Raw genomic sequence first — 12596 nt, 5'->3', positions numbered from 1 at the left:
AGGAAACAAAAAAAAAAACATCATATGCAAACTAGGACCATAACCCTTATTTATAGAAACATAAATTTACCTATTTCTAATTTGACCCCTCAATAAATTAGAAATTACACATGATATCAACATTAATTTATTCATAACAATTAAATCCTTAAGTCATATTCCTTAATCATAAAATTGATCACATAATTTTTATGACTTATTTAATTGATGACATTAGACATTTATAATTACAATTATGGTCCCAAAATTCTAATAATCTCCCACTGGACCATATGTGTAAACTTATAAATGTTAACCTTAATGAGCTCATAACTTTTGTCATCATAGCTGTAGGGTTTCTTTAACAATCTCGTCCATTAATTATATATACATAGGATCAATGTAGTGTTCGTTGTATCTATCACAACTAAATCATCAATGGTCGCGTACATCCATATAATCAAATGACATAGATCAATCATGAATATGTGGCATGAAAATTACATGCAAGGTGATCTATTTATGTCAATTTTCAACTGGTCCTCTTTAACCAAAGTGAGATCAAAACTTTAACTTAAGTTATACAAAGTGTAATGAAATAAACATTGAAGTTTATATCTGATCAGATAATCTCCAAATACATATGTTTCATCAACATAACCAAACATATATAGAAAACATATATAGTACAAACTCCCACTAGATCTAGATTTCACCAAACTGAATAACACCCATATGAGTGATATGCTGATAGAAGACATTGGGTGATAAACCCTTTGTAAAAGGATCTGCTATCATAGAGTTTGTGCCTATGTGTTCTATCAAAATCTGCCCACTTTGTACTCTTTCCTTCACAACAAGGAACTTGATATCGATGTGCTTCGATTTTGTCGAGCTCCTATTGTTGTTAGAATAGAATACAGCTGATCGATTGTCACAAAATAACTTCAGTGGTCTTTCAACCTTTCCCAAAATATGCAGCCTAGTGACAAAATTTTTCAGCCATATTCCATGATTAGATGCCTCATAACATGCTATAAACTCTGCTGCCATGGTGGAAGAAGCTGTCAATGCCTATTTGACACTTCTCCAAGAGATAGCTCCGCCGGCCAACAGAAAAACATAACCTGAAGTGGATCTCATGCTATCTTGGCATCCCGCAAAATCAGAGTCAGAATATCCCATGATCTCAAGAGTATCTGACCTCTTATATGTGAGCATGCAATCACTAGTTCTCTTTAAATATCTCATTACCCTCTTTGCTGCTTTCTAATGATTCATTCCTGGGTTGCTTAAATATCTGCCCAACACTCCAACAATGTACGCAATATCTGGACGCGTACATACTTGAGCATACATAAGACTTCCTACAGCTGAAACATAGGGAATCTTTTGCATTTCTTGAGTCTCGAGGCTTCCTTTAGGGCATTGTTTAAGACTAAACTTGTCTCCTTTAATGACCGGAGTGTTACCTGGTTTACAATCGCATGCCAAATCTTTTAAGCACCTTATCGATATAGTTTTTTTGCGATAATCTAATAATACCTCGAGAACGATCTCGATGTATTTGGATTCCTAATACAAAAGATGCGTTACCAAAATCTTTCATTTCAAAATATCTAGATAGAAATCTCTTGGTATCGTTTAACATACCTATATCGTTTTTAGCAAGCAAAATGTCATCAACATATAGAACCAGGAAGATATGCTTACTCCCACTGAACTTATGATACACACAATCATCTACCACATTCACCTCAAAACCAAATGAAATGATTATTTGATGAAATTTGTAGTAGCATTGACGAGATGCTTGTTTTAACCCATAGATAGACTTCTTAAGTTTGCAAACCATACTCTTCGAATATCCTAATACAAAGTATTCTGGTTGCCCTTATAGATTGTTTCCTCAATGTCTCCATTGAGAAAAGTTGTCTTGACATCCATCTGATGGAGTTCCATATCGAAGTATACAACAAGTGCCATGATTGTCCTTAAAGAGTCCTTCGTTGAAACTGGAGAAAAGGTCTCTTTAAAGTCAATCCCATATTTCTGAGTATAGCCTTTAGCTACAAGACGTGTTTTATACCTTTCCACATTATCATTTGAATTCCATTTGGTTTTAAAAATCCACTTACAACCAATGGGTTTCACACCTTTCATTGCCTCAATCCACTTTTGAGAATTTGAATCTTGCATGGCTTGACGAAAGTTGATCGGATCATCATCCGCCATACCATCATTTTCCTGAAGTAGTACTATGTAATCATCCGAAATAGCACTCCTCCTTTCTCTAGTGGACCTTCGTAAAGGCACTTGTTCTACATACACTGGTTCTTGAGGTTGTTGAGTTTGTTCTTCTAAAAGTTGATTAACAATGTCTTATTGTTCTGGTATTGCATCCTGATCACTTACAGGAATAAGATCCTGATCATTATTAGAAGCAATCATAGGAATATAAACCATTTCCTCTTAATGAGTAGTAGGAATGCATTCCTCCTCAAAGACATGGTCAGTTACTTTATTCTTCCCCCCAAACTCAATATCCTCAAAGAACGTTGTGATTCCCGTCTCAAAGATGGTCTTTACTTTGGGATCATAAAACTTATAGCTCCGTGATCGCTCATAATATCCAATAAAGTAGCTACTTATGGTTCTGGAGTCCAGTTTCTTTTCATGTGACCTATACGGTCTAGCCTCAGCTGGACATCCCCAAATATGAAAATGTTTGAGACTTCACTACAACAAAAACCTTCATAGACATCGGTTTTCCACCGGTGTCTATTTGATTTTCGACCGATGTCTATGAAGCCGATGTTAAAAGTCTGTCATTTTAGACATCGGGTTAAAACCGGTGTAGTATCACTTAACGACACTGGTTTTCGAATCGGTTATTAACCGGTGTAGTATCACTTAACGACACCGTTTCATCAACGGTGTAAAACCGATGTAATATTGTATGTTAATAACACCAGTTTTGGCAGCGGTAAATGACCGATGTAATATTACTTTATAACACCGGTTTTACATCGGTGGAAAACCGATGTAATATGTATATTTTTTAACAGCACAGATTTGATTTTAAAACTGATAATAACAAAAAAAAATACACAAATATTCACAAATTGTACAAATATTCTTCATTCAATAATATCCACAAATATTCACAAATTATATAAATAATCTTCTTACAACAATATCCATAAAATACCCAAACATTCTTTTTACATCAAAAGCTAGCTAATAGATATCAAAATCAAGGTAGAACATTCTTTTAACACATCAAGGTAGAACCGCACTTCAAATGTAATCTAGCATGCATTCAGCCCACTCGAACTGCACTTCATCAATTTCAACTCTGGAGTACTTGAGATTTGTAAACTGTAAAAACACATAAATCCACCATATGTCAAATAACTAAAACAAATGTGTACATGTATCAAATAAAAAATATAAGATCACAAGTGCTTGTCATAAACATGCTTACCAGCGTGTTGAAACCTATTCTGTGAATGGTGGCTTCGAATGAACTTCACGAGCAAGGCCAAAATTTGCTATCTTCACAAAGTCCTTGGTTACCAATAAGTTCTCTGCAAAGGTCATAATCTAGTTTAATAGAATGCTAACTTCACTAGAATAATTATAGGTGCATAAATCACATTTAACAAAATAAATGCTAATCCTAGATAACAACGTTGTAGGAATAGATATGTTAAGAGCACACAAATGAATCTTTATAGGGATATTTGGTTAAAAGCGGAACTAAAGAGGTACACCTACCTCCCATGTCAATAAGTCACTTCCTCGAGTTGGATATGGCTTTTGCAAATCTAGCTCCATATAGAAGGTGTAGAGTTTGATATCTTGAAGCTGCAAATCCAATCAGAAGTAGGATTAGCGTGGTAAGCAAGACATTGAAAATCCCATTAATAGACACATATTGGCCATGAGAACCCTTGTTCTTGTCATTGAAATAAGGTGACTAGGAATAAAATAGGCACTAGGAATGACTAAAAATAAGTACAACTAAAATTCATAATTAGGATATCACTAGGAACGACAGTAGTGAAATAGTCTCCTTTCCGATGCCAATCAATTTTTGTCACAACCTGCAAAGCAAAAGAATGAATAATAGAAAGGTAGTGGCAAAGAACATTATAAAACTAAAATTATTAATAGGTTGCAGCTTAGGAACACACGCAATATAATTAAAGAAGGAATCAAATATAAAACTGCTTTATTGCATAAATTCCTCAAGCCGAACCTTATTTTCTCCCCCATTTTCTTTGGCTTCATTTTAGAACACTTGCCGTGCCAATCACAACCTTCCGCAACGATCCAATGTTTAGAAAATCTTAAAATATCATCTTAAGCATGTTTTCTTAGGCTTCATTTTAGACCTGTCTTTTGTCGGCCTACTAGCAATGATCTTTAGCAAAAACAATAAACTGACTGCAAGCTGTGCACCTAATCTCATTATATGATAATGCAACAATCAAGTTGGAAAAAATTATACTAGATGTCATATCTGTATGACAAAACATTTCAAAGATATTTTTGTAAATCCATTTAGGTACATCAGTACATATTTGCTTTCATCCACATACTGAAATGTAAAAAGGATGAAGCAAAGCTGTCAACCTTTGGTCATATTGTTTGTTCTTATAACTGAATTGTAAAGATCAAACTTGTTAACAGATAGTGGAGGGAAGAAAGTGAAGAAAGCTTGCAGAAGCTACAACCAAATTCAGCTACAACACACACAGAAACATCAAACAATGAACAGGACAACTGGGAAAATTCCACACAGAAACATCAGTATAAAGAATGAGTCACGACTCCAACATCTAAGACAGCATCATCTATGGAAACATGATACTAGTGGAGTTGAAACTTACAGGATAGAAAATTCAACAAAAAAAATAAAACAAAGCCATCATGTGTCTCAAAGTCAAGGTTCAACATCATAAGAAATATGCATACCAAACTTATAAGTCGTTGATAAAATTAATTCTTGACAATAAGGATACTAGTTGGTGCTTACAGGTAAGGGGTTTGCGGAAATGAATTGGTCAAAAAAGAATAAATTATCAAGCAAAGAACATGAACTTGCTACCGTATTCATGTAGGATCAGCAAGTACTCACGTATCTTGACTCGAGGAGATTCTTCAAAGTTTCCTGGAGAATCTATCGTTAGTGGCAATACAGTTTAATGACAGAATCTGCTCCAGCTGTGAATAGCCATGGCTGCCTCGGATGAAATTTACAATCTAAAACACTTGTTCAATTAATAAGTTAATGTTAGGTCTAAGATAGGCAGGAATTGCAATTTTTATTTGAGTTAGAAAGCCATAGTTTCTTAATCTAGACGCGGTAAATGAAAAACAAGGAAAACAACAAAGTTTGCAACACAACTGACCTCTGTCATTAAACTGAGAGAATTTGGTATGCCTAAACTTTTCAGGGCACTTTAGGTTTCATCTTGATTCCAGCCTCAAAGGCTAGGTAACTAGGTATAATGTCATGATTTTTATATATTTCCAATTTGTCAGTGTGTATTAGAAAAAAGAAAGAAACAAAACTGAGATATAAAATAGGCACTAGGAATGACTAAAAATAAGTACAACTAAAATTCATAATTAGGATATCACTAGGAACGACAGTAGTGAAATAGTCTCCTTTCCGATGCCAATCAATTTTTGTCACAACCTGCAAAGCAAAAGAATGAATAATAGAAAGGTAGTGGCAAAGAACATTATAAAACTAAAATTATTAATAGGTTGCAGCTTAGGAACACACGCAATATAATTAAAGAAGGAATCAAATATAAAACTGCTTTATTGCATAAATTCCTCAAGCCGAACCTTATTTTCTCCCCCATTTTCTTTGGCTTCATTTTAGAACACTTGTCGTGCCAATCACAACCTTCCGCAACGATCCAATGTTTAGAAAATCTTAAAATATCATCTTAAGCATGTTTTCTTAGGCTTCATTTTAGACCTGTCTTTTGTCGGCCTACTAGCAATGATCTTTAGCAAAAACAATAAACTGACTGCAAGCTGTGCACCTAATCTCATTATATGATAATGCAACAATCAAGTTGGAAAAAATTATACTAGATGTCATATCTGTATGACAAAACATTTCAAAGATATTTTTGTAAATCCATTTAGGTACATCAGTACATATTTGCTTTCATCCACATACTGAAATGTAAAAAGGATGAAGCAAAGTTATCAACCTTTGGTCATATTGTTTGTTCTTATAACTGAATTGTAAAGATCAAACTTGTTAACAGATAGTGGAGGGAAGAAAGTGAAGAAAGCTTGCAGAAGCTACAACCAAATTCAGCTACAACACACACAGAAACATCAAACAATGAACAGGACAACTGGGAAAATTCCACACAGAAACATCAGTATAAAGAATGAGTCACGACTCCAACATCTAAGACAGCATCATCTATGGAAACATGATACTAGTGGAGTTGAAACTTACAGGATAGAAAATTCAACAAAAAAAATAAAACAAAGCCATCATGTGTCTCAAAGTCAAGGTTCAACATCATAAGAAATATGCATACCAAACTTATAAGTCGTTGATAAAATTAATTCTTGACAATAAGGATACTAGTTGGTGCTTACAGGTAAGGGGTTTGCGGAAATGAATTGGTCAAAAAAGAATAAATTATCAAGCAAAGAACATGAACTTGCTACCGTAGTCATGTAGGATCGCAAGTACTCACGTATCTTGACTCGAGGAGATTCTTCAAAGTTTCCTGGAGAATCTATCATTAGTGGCAATACAGTTTAATGACAGAATCTGCTCCAGCTGTGAATAGCCATGGCTGCCTCGGATGAAATTTACAATCTAAAACACCTGTTCAATTAATAAGTTAATGTTAGGTCTAAGATAGGCAGGAATTGCAATTTTTATTTGAGTTAGAAAGCCATAGTTTCTTAATCTAGACGCGGTAAATGAAAAACAAGGAAAACAACAAAGTTTGCAACACAACTGACCTCTGTCATTAAACTGAGAGAATTTGGTATGCCTAAACTTTTCAGGGCACTTTAGGTTTCATCCTGATTCCAGCCTCAAAGGCTAGGTAACTAGGTATAATGTCATGATTTTTATATATTTCCAATTTGTCAGTGTGTATTAGAAAAAAGAAAGAAACAAAACTGAGATATAAAATAGGCACTAGGAATGACTAAAAATAAGTACAACTAAAATTCATAATTAGGATATCACTAGGAACGACAGTAGTGAAATAGTCTCCTTTCCGATGCCAATCAATTTTTTCACAACCTGCAAAGCAAAAGAATGAATAATAGAAAGGTAGTGGCAAATACTCTACCAATTAAAATAAAGTAATCCAAAGGATTAAGTCTATGTCCAGAAACAATTAAGGTAATTTGATGTGCCTATATTGAAATTAATTACTATACAGATACATATGTACTCTGAAGGGGGGATACACAGTGAATATAGCTCACCTTGCAATGCTTTAATCGGATGCAATCATATTTATCATCTCGAACCCATCTCACTGCTGGAGTGGTATTTCCTAAAGCACAGAATCGAGTGCCAACTGATCTGAACAGAAACTAAAATAATATTATGAGTAAAAACACTTACCCTCATTCTCCTCTAGTTTTGATTCCTCCACATGAAGCAACTCCTTGACCCTTGCTTGATTCTCTGCACTTCCCAATCCAGTATCTAAAATAAGCACATCGCATCCTCTGAAACAATGTGTAAATGTATGTCAGAAAGAAGTAGGGTGGAATTAGGCATCGAAAACTGAATTAAAAAAAAACCTAGAGGGTGGAAATTAAATTACAAAAACCTGGAGGAAATGAACATACAAAAGAAACGCTAACCATAGGTACGGCTCCCTTCTTTTAACATAACCATATTAAATTTATATTCTAACCTAAACCATCCAATATCTAAATTCCCATTAGATCTTCAAGGTTACAATCTTCCATAATCACCTAACATGAAACCTAAATGTCACTGAAACCATTTCAGATTCAGGTTAATCTTTATTTACAACATTCAATTACCCAATATAACAACTCTTATCCTTGTTAACTAGTAACACATCATACCCTTAACCTCCAACACCAGAACAAACAAATTCTTATTGACTCTGCCGTGGATCCAGCTCAAAACACACAGGATTCATTAGGTAACATCTACTGCAACTAATGATCGCACAAGGGTAAGGAACAAGAACTAAACCGTACCTCAATCCCCTACAAACAGAACATTACATAGTGCATCTTCACTAGCCGGATCAAGAAGAAAGAATAACAAGAAGTCATCAAAACAACCTGTTAACAACAACAACAGATCGACCTCATTACCTCTGCACCCTTCAATCACCGGAGACGACCACTGATATGAAGAAGAGATCAATCCAACAGAGCTGTGGTGGCCGGGACCAAAATACCAGTCTCTGCTTCCCAGAAAGAACCACCTGAATCAACACTAGAAAGGATCAAGGTTCGAATTCACAACCAAAACCAAACCCTTACCTCCAAGATCGAAGTTAGGGCAACGACTTGTTCTTGCCGACGAACAGGGACAGAGATCGGGAAGGAACAATGGTTGTTACCTCCTCCAAACAATCGATGCTGGCCTGATCCAACGCCGATGCCCTTAGTTCCCTCCCGACAGCCGGCGAAATCCACCGATCGAGATCCGTCGCCGTTGTTGTACAGCCGCTGAACATGCCACATATTCAGCTTCCATAGTCGACAAAGTTACACAAGCTTATTTCTTGTTGTTCCAAGAGATGGCGCCACCATTCAGCAAGAATGCATAACCTGATGTGGATTTTCTATCATCCAGATCCCCAACCCAATCTGCATCTGAATAACCTTTCAGATTCATATCTGATCCTTGAAAATAGAGACAATAATCTATTGTCGCCTTCAGATATCTGAATATCCTTTTTACCGCCTTCCAGTGTCTAGGTCCTGGGTTTGACTGGAAGCGACTGACCAAGCCCACAACATATCTGATATCGGGACGTATACACAACATAATGTACATCAAACTACCAATAGCACTAGCATATGGTTTTTTATTCATCTCAACTATTTCCTCTGGAGTTTTAGGACATATACTCTTGCTCAACACAATACCTTTCACAATAGGTGTATGTTCTATGTTACAATTAGACATGCTGAAATGATGTAACATCTTATTTATATAAGACTCTTGTGACAGATCCAAAAGTCTTTTAGGACGATCTCTTATGATCTTCACTCCTATGATGTATTCAACTTCTCCCATATCTGTTGTATCAAATTGTGATGACAACCACTTCTTGACTTCATTCACATATCTTATGTCATTTCCAGCTATTAGCATATCAACAACATATAATGATAAAATGACATACTTTCCTTTTTCCCTTTTCAGGAAAACACAATGATCCTCATTGATCATCTCAAAACTATAAGATAAAACGACTTCGTTAAATCTTATGTTCCATTGTCTTGACGCTTGCTTTAGCCCATATATAGACTTTCTAAATCTACATATTTTCTGCTCTAGGCCTTCAGCAATGAAACATCCTGGTTGAACCATATAGATTTCTTCGTCAAGATCACCATTAAGGAAAGTGGATTTTACATCCATTTGATGTAATTCCAAGTCATAATGTGCCACAAAGGCCAAAATAACTCGTATTGATATAAATTTCACTACGGAAGAAAATGTCTCTTCAAAGTCAATACCCTCCATTTGGGTATATCCTTTTGTAACTAAACGAGCTTTGTATCTGTTAATCGATCCATCTGCTTTGCTCTTTATTTTGAGAATCCACTTATTCCCAATAGCCCTTCGGCCTGGAGGAAGATCGACTAAGTCCCAAACATGATTCTAAATCATGGACTCTATCTCTTCAACCATTGCAGCTTTCCATTTTTCTCTAACTCTACATCCCAATGCTTCCTCAATGGATTGTGGTTCGTCATTGTCAATTGGAAGTGTTACCAATGCCTCATTCTCAATATCAAACCTCTTCTTAGGCTTAACCTTACGAACGCTTCTTCGTAAGTTGGGCTGTTAAGAAGTCAACTCATGACTCGACATATTACTCCCACTCGGTTGACTAGACTCAGGTGTCCCTTTTGACACTTCACTTGTTGATAATATCTCATCCTCCTCAAATAGAGGAACATTTTTATCAACATTGTTAGAGTGTATACTGAAAGCCTAAACTTTTGTAAACATTTATTTTGAATAAAAAATCACATTTGGTCAAATCATCTACATTTGTTGTAGTTGTTCAATTAATTTATATTGTAGATAACATAGTATGTGGTGTCACATACGGAAGATGATGTTATCAGTACCTTATAAATTATAAACAGTAGCTCATGACCAAAATGGAAAGGAACAAGCCATTGGAAGGTCGTAGTGTAATTAAGTATTAGTTTATCTTTACTATATAATTACACTAGTAGACTTAGAGTGTATTGAGTAGGACCATTAGAGGTTGTTTTCTTTTATACTGACTTTATAAAGGAACGAAGACCTCAGTTATTATGGAAGTGTGTGCTCTTAATCCTAATATAATAACAAGCACATATATTTGATATTTATTTCTTTAATTTATCAATGGGTGAGATTTAGTTCGATGAATCAATAAGCCCGATAAGTTGGGAAATGATATCACTTATAGTGTGTGTTGTTGATTATAGAAGGAAACTGTGTTCTAGTAATTTAGGTTGATAATGTCCCCAAGATGAGCTCATAAAGATTGTCATGTTAAACCCTGCAGGTGGACTTAGTCCGACATGACGATAAGGTTGAGTGGTACTATTCTTGGACTAAGATATTAATTAAATGAGTTGTTAGTAACTCACTTAATTAGTGGACATTTGACATCTTAAACACAGGGAGACTAACACACTCATAATAAGAAGGAGCCCAAAAATGTAATTTGGGATTGGTGTGGTAGTTCAATAATAGTTCTCTAGTGGAATGAATTATTATTGATAAAATTAAGTTGTGTGTTCGGGGCGAACACGATATGCTTAATTTTATCGGAGGACCAAAACCAATTCCTCCTCTCGGTCCCTATCGTAGCCTCTTATTTATAGAGTACTATACCCACCTATACCCACCTTCATACCCATGATAAGGGGGCCGGCCAAGCTAGCTTGTGGTTCAAGCTAGGGCCGGCCAAGCCTTGATTCATGGGTGGCCGGCCCTAGCTTGAACCCAAGCTTAGGTGGCCGACCCCCATTAAATTAAAAAGAATTTTAATTTTTAATTTTTATTATGTGGAAGATATAATTTATTAAAGAGAATTAAAATTAAAATATCTCTCTTAAAAGGATCTACAAAAGATTAAAGAAAGAGATTAGATTTCTTTCCTTATTTGTAGATTGGAAAGATATTTTATTTTTTCTCTTTGAAAATTATTCACATGTTGAAAAATTAAAATTATAGAAATTTCTTTTTATCAACCATGAAGGGATTTTAAAGGGAAATTTTATTTTAAAAATTTCCGGAAACAAATTAGGAAGTTTTATTTTGTTGATTGAAACTCTCCTAATTTATCTATTTGAGGTGGCCGGCCATGATTAATTGATTAAGAAATTTTATTTAATTTTTCTTAATTAATTGTTGTCAAGGAAAGTTAAGAAAATTTTATTATAAATAAATTTCCTTATTTGCCAAAATCAAGGAATATAAAAGAAGGGGTGGGGGGTGCCTTCATGGGTTACAACTTCTATAGTTTTCTCCCTCTTTTCCTTGGTGTTGTGGCCGGCCATCCTCCCTCCCTCTCTTCCTCTTTGTGGTGGCCGAAACCTATCTCTTGCTTGGAGCTTTTGTGGTGGCCGGATACTACTTGGAGAAGAAGAAGAAGAAGGAGAGAAAGCTTGCATCCCTTGGAGCTTGGTTGGTGTTATTCTTCATCCTTGGTGAAGCTTTTGTTTTTGGCCGAGCCTAGCAAGGAGGAGAAGAAGGTGCTTAGGTGTTTTCTCATCTTGGAAGATCGTTGCCCACACAACGTCCAAGGTTAGAAGAGGAATACGGTAGAAGATCAAGAGGTCTTTCTAAAAGGTATAACTAGTAATTTTTCCTTTCTGCATCATACTAGTTATTTTTGGAAATAAATACCAAATACAAGAGGCTTACGATTCTAGTATTTCGAATATGTTTTTCGATGTTGTGTTCTTTTGTTTTTTCTTTTCCTTGTGATTTGATTGTTCTTTTCGGTTAACCTAAAGTTATTTTAGGAAATTAAATATTAGCTTTCCTTAAAAGATTTTGTCTAGTCGGTGGTGGTTATTCCCATATCCAAGAAGGTCATGTGCCTCGCCACGTCAGTACTGGGAACCAATTATGGAAATTAATATTTAATGGAATTAATAACTTAAGTGATTTGGATTAAACGTGTAAAGTTCCGCAGGAGATCCAAGTCAAAACCTAAAATAACAAATAGATTAAGTTTTGGATCAAACGTGTTAAGTTCCGCAGGCGATCCAAAATTTAATTTAAAAGAACACATGGTAGCTAGGAAAAGGTTCAGACCTTTGTACAAAATTTTTGTACAGTGGAACCTCTAGGTTTTTCGAGTAACAAC

At 35.3% G+C, this 12596-nt stretch overlaps 2 long non-coding RNA genes across 2 annotated transcripts; both read right to left on the bottom strand.

Annotated features, from left to right (window-relative positions):
* Window positions 1-3302: 3302 nt before the first annotated feature.
* LOC122032343 lies at window positions 3303-5119 on the bottom strand. Its single transcript, XR_006126049.1, has 3 exons — window positions 3760-5119; window positions 3467-3569; window positions 3303-3360 (listed from the first exon to the last, which is right to left on the bottom strand). It is a non-coding gene; the product is annotated as an uncharacterized LOC122032343 (long non-coding RNA).
* A 2525-nt stretch (window positions 5120-7644) lies between these two features.
* Window positions 7645-8400, bottom strand: LOC122032660. The gene is made up of 2 exons (XR_006126185.1): window positions 8353-8400; window positions 7645-7725 (listed from the first exon to the last, which is right to left on the bottom strand). It is a non-coding gene; the product is annotated as an uncharacterized LOC122032660 (long non-coding RNA).
* Window positions 8401-12596: the final 4196 nt, after the last annotated feature.

The sequence above is a fragment of the Zingiber officinale genome, chromosome 11A, assembly GCF_018446385.1.
Source record: "Zingiber officinale cultivar Zhangliang chromosome 11A, Zo_v1.1, whole genome shotgun sequence".
Lineage (NCBI taxonomy): Eukaryota > Viridiplantae > Streptophyta > Magnoliopsida > Zingiberales > Zingiberaceae > Zingiber > Zingiber officinale.
This window is presented reverse-complemented; position numbering and strand designations above follow the sequence as displayed.